Source organism: Solanum dulcamara, chromosome 10 (assembly GCF_947179165.1).
Source record: "Solanum dulcamara chromosome 10, daSolDulc1.2, whole genome shotgun sequence".
Classification (NCBI taxonomy): Eukaryota; Viridiplantae; Streptophyta; class Magnoliopsida; order Solanales; family Solanaceae; genus Solanum; species Solanum dulcamara.
In genome coordinates this window covers 26475809-26483037 of record NC_077246.1, presented here as the reverse complement: position 1 = coordinate 26483037, position 7229 = coordinate 26475809, and the positions used below count along the sequence as shown (strand labels likewise).

At 38.0% G+C, this 7229-nt stretch overlaps 1 pseudogene; it reads left to right on the top strand.

Annotated features, from left to right (window-relative positions):
* Nucleotides 1–3890: 3890 nt before the first annotated feature.
* Nucleotides 3891–4010, top strand: LOC129871770 (5S ribosomal RNA; annotated as a pseudogene).
* The last annotated feature ends 3219 nt before the right edge of the window (nt 4011–7229 follow it).

The following is a 7229-nucleotide window of genomic DNA, read 5'->3' as shown; positions in this document are numbered from 1 at the left end:
GAGGGGGTCAGTATGACATATGTACTGAATATGTAAAACATAACACAATACGAATAGAGGCATATCTGAAATAGAGAAGTAGGGGATAAAATATCAAATCAAAAACCTGTACCTGGAAAAGTAAAATCATACATGCTCAAATTTTCAATATAGCTGGCCCTATCAAGGATTGAGTGAATCATATCTTTATTGCCATCACCTCCTTATTATAACACATTATCATATCATCATATATATACATACGTACCAGGCCCTCTAGTGAGGGCACAATAAATAATGTAGTGGACTATGCACGATTACTATTCCCAGCCCTAGGGTCGACGAAAGAAGTGTTACAGTATGTACGAGTAGAGTAGTGAGAAATAAAAAATAGTTTAAATCTTTAACGGAGACTCAATGAAGTAGTTAGGTGAATCATCCCTGATTATTAGGGCAGAAAGTATCTGATGTATACCCTCTAAATGTCACTAAGGACTATGTAAAAGGGAGTTTTGGAAATCTTAGACATATATCAGTATGAAATATCTTATAGAAGTCCGAGTGTTGGTTATCTCAGAGCCTTTCATTTTTACAAAAAAGAGCTTAGTCGAATCAATGGTTATACAGTCATATAGAAGACTCGAGGAGAAGGAGTTTAACTACGTTAAAAGTCTTAACATCTAGAAGTGATTAAGAGTCCTGAAGTCATATTCAGAACCTAGGAGTGAAGTTGCCCTGAAGCTTTCGTCATCCATAGCCTACATCTAAGACATGATAAAAAGAAGAGAAAGAATAGGTTTTGCATACCTATGACAAAAATATGCCAAGAGAAGAGCTTCATATACCTCTTACGAGTTACTCTTTATCCCATTTGCCTCGTCGTTCTTTCAACCTATTCAATACGAAATAAATACGAATATCAACAACCCTTGAATTTTTAGCACCTTAAATTATACATGAGTATTCACAGAACTCATTTCCTCGCTCATCTTCTCGGCTAGTTCCTTAACTAGTTAAAGAGTTAACGGAAATCCAGCAGTACCTCCCCTATAATATGCCCTATCCGAATTTCCAATCACACCCCTAATAACTACAGCCAACCAAAAAAAACAACATACAACATATATACAAGCAATTCACACCAATATTACACAATACAAACCCCAAACAACTCACTCAAAATTATCAAAACATTGAATTCTGGACAGCTTATTATCTTGTATTATCACTTCATTTTGAAGGGGTAATTGAGGGAAAAAGGCTTTATGTCCTCCATGAAAGTTATATAAACATGTATTAGGGTCACATACAATTTTGAATCACTCTTACATCAATTCTGTACAAAAAGATATTCCCAAAATACCAACAGCAGTCCGTGTAAGATGTCCAAAACCAAAATCTAAGCAGTACCTCCTCTATACTTCATCACCCTTTTTCGAGCAGATAAAAGCAAAACTGTATTTTAAAGGCTAAATCAAAGTTATATACCTATCAAATATATTTCCATAACATATTGAAGAACTCGAAATGAAGCTGTACATAAGAAGTTATACTAATATTACTAACAATAGTCCCTTTCAAAAACGGGTTTGTTAACTAGCTCTTAACATTTTCTCTCTTTGTTCTTTCAACTTTCTCTAAAGTTTCCAAGTGTAAGGCTGAAGTAAAAACTAATTATTCATCCTAATACACATATATACACCTCCACGTGTCTAAGGAAAACCTTAGATAATTAATTCAAGGAGAAAAATTGGAGACTTACCTTAGTTTTCTTCAAGTTGTGGCTGCCTCTCTTTTTTTCTCTACATTTTTGTTCTTAGTTGTTGCTGAAGATTTGAACCAATAAATGACCTATGAATCATTTAACATATAGATATATGTTGCCTTAGGGGTGACACATGTCATCCCCTAAGGGTGACACATGTTCGACCCCTATTGGGCCAACACATACATGCTGCTAATAAGGGGATGCCACGTGGCATGGGGGTCCATATCCCCCCTAGAAGGTGGGTCACCTACTTGAACCCAAGAAGGTGGGTCACCTTCTTGCTTGAGGTGCTTCCACGTGTCACTCCTCTATTGGCTTCCATGTGTCATCTTTTTCCCCTTCCTCGTGGGTTCGTAATCTCATCCTATTTTAAGAGCCTATGTAATCCATGCTACGTAAGCTTGGTATGTCCTCAAGTAGATCAAGTATGTAAGACTTCTAAGCTAGTATCTTACGTAGGTAGGTCGAGTCCTACGACTCATCATTTAGCGTCCAATTACTTCTGGATTCTTATGACTCCATTTCTAACCTTCTCTACTCTGGGGTATCACATTCTCCCTTCCTTAGAGTCATTTGATAATGTCGTAGCATATCCGTATCGCATGATAATGTCTAAGGAACTTAGGAGACATTCTGAGTTTAAAAGTGTGGGTGTAACATCCTTCCCCCTTTTAGAATATTTGTCCCCGAATGTTAAATAAAACTTCGCTTAGCACCTTATACAAATCATAGGGAGATTCTTTATTGTTTCCATAAGACATACTTCTATCCATGTACTTAATATACGATTTTCAGGAGTTGGGGTTGCCTACAAACATCGGGAATAGGTTCGAATACTTATGTTTCATATTCTCTTCAGCTTCCCCGATTATCTTCTTTCTGGTTTTGGTTTTACCACAATATCTTGACGGAAGGCACGTCTTTAGTCTACAATCTTCTAGTTTGTCCATCTAAGATAGAGATAGGTTGTACCTCGCATGATTCTATTTCCTGGACATCATCTATGGAATATACCCTCAGTGGCTTGTCAGTACCCTTGTAAAGCATCCCTATCTGATGGACTAGGCGTATAGTTTCCAAATAAGGTGGTATGCTCAACTTACCAGCCACGTTGCCTACCTTATGAGCAACTTGATACAGTCCAATATATTTTGGGTTAAGTTTCCTTTTCTGAGTGACCCTGTTATAAACATCCAATCATCAATTTGAACTCTTTATGTTGATGTCGATTAGTTGTATATCATTTTTGCTGACTCTGAGCTTTTATTCAATAGCTTTCATAATCATGTCGGGGCCTTTTTAGCTTAGTCTTTCTAACATCGACCCATCTAATAGGGGACTTACATGTCTTGCTCTACCAGTCTTGTATGGGGCCATTAAGATACTAGAGTAGTAATTATTATTGTAGGCAACATGATAAGTCATAGATAATCATCCCAGCTACCTTTGAAGTTAACAACACCAACTCATGACATATCTTCTAACGTTCAAGTGGTATGTTTTAGTCTGTTCATCAGGTTTGAGGGTTAAGTAGTGTACGAAGACTTATGTTTCTTCCCAGTTTCTTTGTAGACTGATTCTTGGTAGTTAACTATAACTTGGGTTCCTTCATCTAGGATAATAGCTATGGGGACTCCGTAAGGTCCTACCATTCTTTTACCCTATAATTTTAAACCTTTTCAACTGAGTTGGTAGCATTTGATTGAAGGAGCATGGGATAATATTGTTAATCCACAAGTAGCATTCCCTCTAGAGTCATTTGGCGCTGGAGTGCAAAGTGAGTCTTGTAGCCCTGGTCATATTGTGGCATTTTCGACCTCATGTATTACTTCCTATCTTCTGTAAATTACATCAACTGGTACCCTTACCTTTTGGGTTTTGCTTTTTTCTGCCCTAAGAGTTGGCTTCTAAGTGGTGTCAAAATTCTCTCGCCCACTGGCCCATATAGACATTTTGTGGTTTGCCTCTCATTAACTGGTACTATGTTGAAGAACTGTGGCATTCGAGTGCATCATCAGTTAGCAATTAGCTAATCCTTCTTATCTTGATTAAATCCTTTTAATAATACCCTCAACGTAATTTATAGTACTCTAGGAACATAATCTCATGTCGTTTCTCCGCCGCTCGTTCAGATTCTTCCATCTCGCGCGACCACACCTGCACTATTGCACTAAATTCCACTAGAATTTAGAAGTTAAGCGTGCTTGGGCGAGAAAAATACTAGGATGGGTGACCTCCTTGGGAAGTCCTCATGTCGCATTTCATGGTAATCCTTGCAATAATGTGAGGGGCACTCAACTTAGCCCAAAATTTATCTTAGCGTCGTCTCACTAGTCTTTATGTGTTGCCTTGCCCTTTCCTCTATTATCTTGCAACCAGTATAGGGGTAGATCTTTAGTTCCACTATGACCATGTCCCTTTTTGGTCATTTTGGTTTAACTCCTCCTATTGTATTTTCCCCTTTTTGTACGCACCCATTCATTAGGGTTGGCTACTAAGAAGCGCTAAAGTTCGTCCATATAGTGACCTTTAGAGACACTTTGAGCTCTGTCTATCCTCAGTTGGTATAGTCCCGAAGAAGTTTGGTATATGAGCTCGCCATCCTGTAGTACCCAGCTAGTTCTGCCCATCTTACTTAAACCATTTTACACTTTTCTTACCCCAGCTAGTAACACTTTATTGTTGTTATCTCATGTCTTCCTTTACCTTTACGAAACTACGAGAAGGTGCTCAACTTAACCTGAGAAATATCCTAGCATTGTCTCGTTTGGTCTCACCTTGTCGCACTTCTTTCCTTTCCCCTATTCACCCTGTGTTCTTCTCATTTCCTACCATAGGAGGCTTTCTTTTCTTTTGTCTTTGGTTATACATCTATCGTAACATCATTTGCGACCAACTCTATAGCTAATATTTTGGCTTTTGGCCTAGCATGTTGTCATTATCTTTTGTAGTGTCCCTTGAGTTATTTGATATCCTTTCATTGCTATATTCTTTTGCTTTTATATGTACCCACCTTCTAGTATTATGTTATTCCAGGTCTTGTTGGAAACTTCTTAACACTATCCTGCATAGCATTCTAACTTCTATCCAATTATTGACAACTTCTAGATCCTTATAACTTGGTTCAACAAAGGATCTTATTAAAGTTTAAGCATCCATCTCGAACATGTTGCCACATCAATTGCCTTTATCTTACCCTTTGCAGTTTTCTAACTTGCTTCCCCCCCTTTAGAGGGTACTTATACCTTTATCCGCTTATATCTTGCTCTATGTCCAGTCTCAATTTCGTCCAGTCTCCTTCCCCAATGTATTTGGTACTGTATCATGTCCCCATCTTTCTGTATTTTGTTTTTTGCCAACCTGATTATCCATGTACGGAATCTTAGCTAAATCACGAGGCAACAAGATCCTTCCCACACATAGTGCGACACCTCATCTATTAATCTGTACTTATGTAATGGGAACCATGGAACAACTCATCCGAGGCCACATTGTACTTATCTCTATAAAATGTTAATATATACACTTGTAGCCGTTCTAAATTTTCTTTTAACTAGGCAACATTTATATTCCAGAATTCATTGTCCAAGGTTCTCTTGGAGTAGTGGCTTTTCCAACCTATATCCTTTGTTTTGTGGGATGAATGAAAGTTGTACCATTTATTCCTTAAGTTTACCGTCTTTGTCTCTTAAGAGTTCCATTATTTTTGGGGAGACGTTGTATATGCGCATTACTCCTTTATACCTTATAGCCCTTACCCTTACTACGTACCCAACACAGGGTTTTAACTTAGTCAACATATACTAAGTGCGCCTTACTAGTGGTCCTACTTTATCCTTGTATAATTGGATCACACCGTTCAATTCATACTTACATATCCCCTTTTTAGTTCGTACGCACATTCAGTTCCTAACATCTCTTTGAGGTACTTTTGTTCGAAGCTCTTTTCCCAATTAGTTAGTGGAGGAGTATCAACTTTTATCATAAACCATTTTTCAACCATCATTAGAACAACTTATCAAATTTACAATTAGGAGTTGGGGGCTTGGTACTTTTAAAATGAGTGAAGCTGAATTACTGGAAATCTTACCTTTCAACCAGAGCTTCTCTTTTTTTTTTCTACAGCATAATTATGGCTGGAGATACTGTTGTCTAAACTATACTGCTCAGACAGACTTTTATTTCTTCATAATAAACTTCCCCTAGTAAAAAGGGTATCCCTTATTGACGACATGAATAGTACCTCTTACAACTTTAATTTGGCATAATATGGGTACTCGATATCAATTTCCAAGATATGTTATAAAGCTATGTTCTATTCCCTTTTTCTTATTCTGGGAAAATTTCGGCAGAGTTTCCTCTACACTTCTTACTATCTCACAACCTGCATGCAGAAATACCAACAATGCCTCATAGGGCCAACACATATATATATTTATATTATATCACAGCCACACCGGGCTTTCAATATCATCTCATATCATAGCCACACAGGGATTTCAACGTTAACACTAGTATGTAAGTAATGGACTTACCTCGTATGTCCAATTTCAAACTGCATCTGTTGCACTTTCTGTCTGCTTTCCTTTCAGGTTTTAACTTTACATTTCAATCACATGTCAATACCTTACCCAACAGATATCTTTCAAGCCTTTACTTTACCTACAACTGTGCTTTGTAACTTCCCATATCATCAATTACTTCCTTCTGTTGGTGCCGTCCTTCTGTTAAGATCCAAGGATAGTATAAGGAATTGACCTATGACTCAGATCTATAGAATGATCTCAGATGTAAAAGAAAGGTAACATCCTAAATGTCATGTAGCTTCCTGTTTATAGATGTGGTGCGCAACACATCGACAACCAAGTATCTACTAGACACGGTCTGCAGACAATCCAAGGACAAACGGCTATGGTACTATTTCTGTCATGACCTAACCCTGTAGGCCACGACTGGGGTCCGACTTGGACCCCCCGTATACCTAACTATCAGCTGTGGTCAAATTGAACTGTAAATAAAACAATATCATGTAACAGAGCCCCATTGGGCGATAACATTTTTTATAAACCTGTAGCCCTTGTCATTTGTGTCGTAACATGAAAGGGAATTCAAGCCGACAAGACAGCAATAACATAATAACATATACCATACATCATGTAGACCCAGCTAAATCAAACTGATATACACAACCTACATATACATATCTGCAAACCTCTAACAATATCAATTACAACATATGGCGGAACAGGGCCCCTTCCATACCCTCGAATAACAAAACAATACTATACATTAATAGCCAATGCCAAAAACTAGGCTCCGATACAATGGAGCCTCTTTCAGCTAAGCTGAGCGGGATCTAAAGATGACGGACTCCCAAAACCTGTACCTATACCTGCGGGCATGAAATGCAGTCCCCCCCCCGAAAAAGGGGGGTCAGTACGACATATATACTAAGTGTGTAAAACATAACATAATACGAATA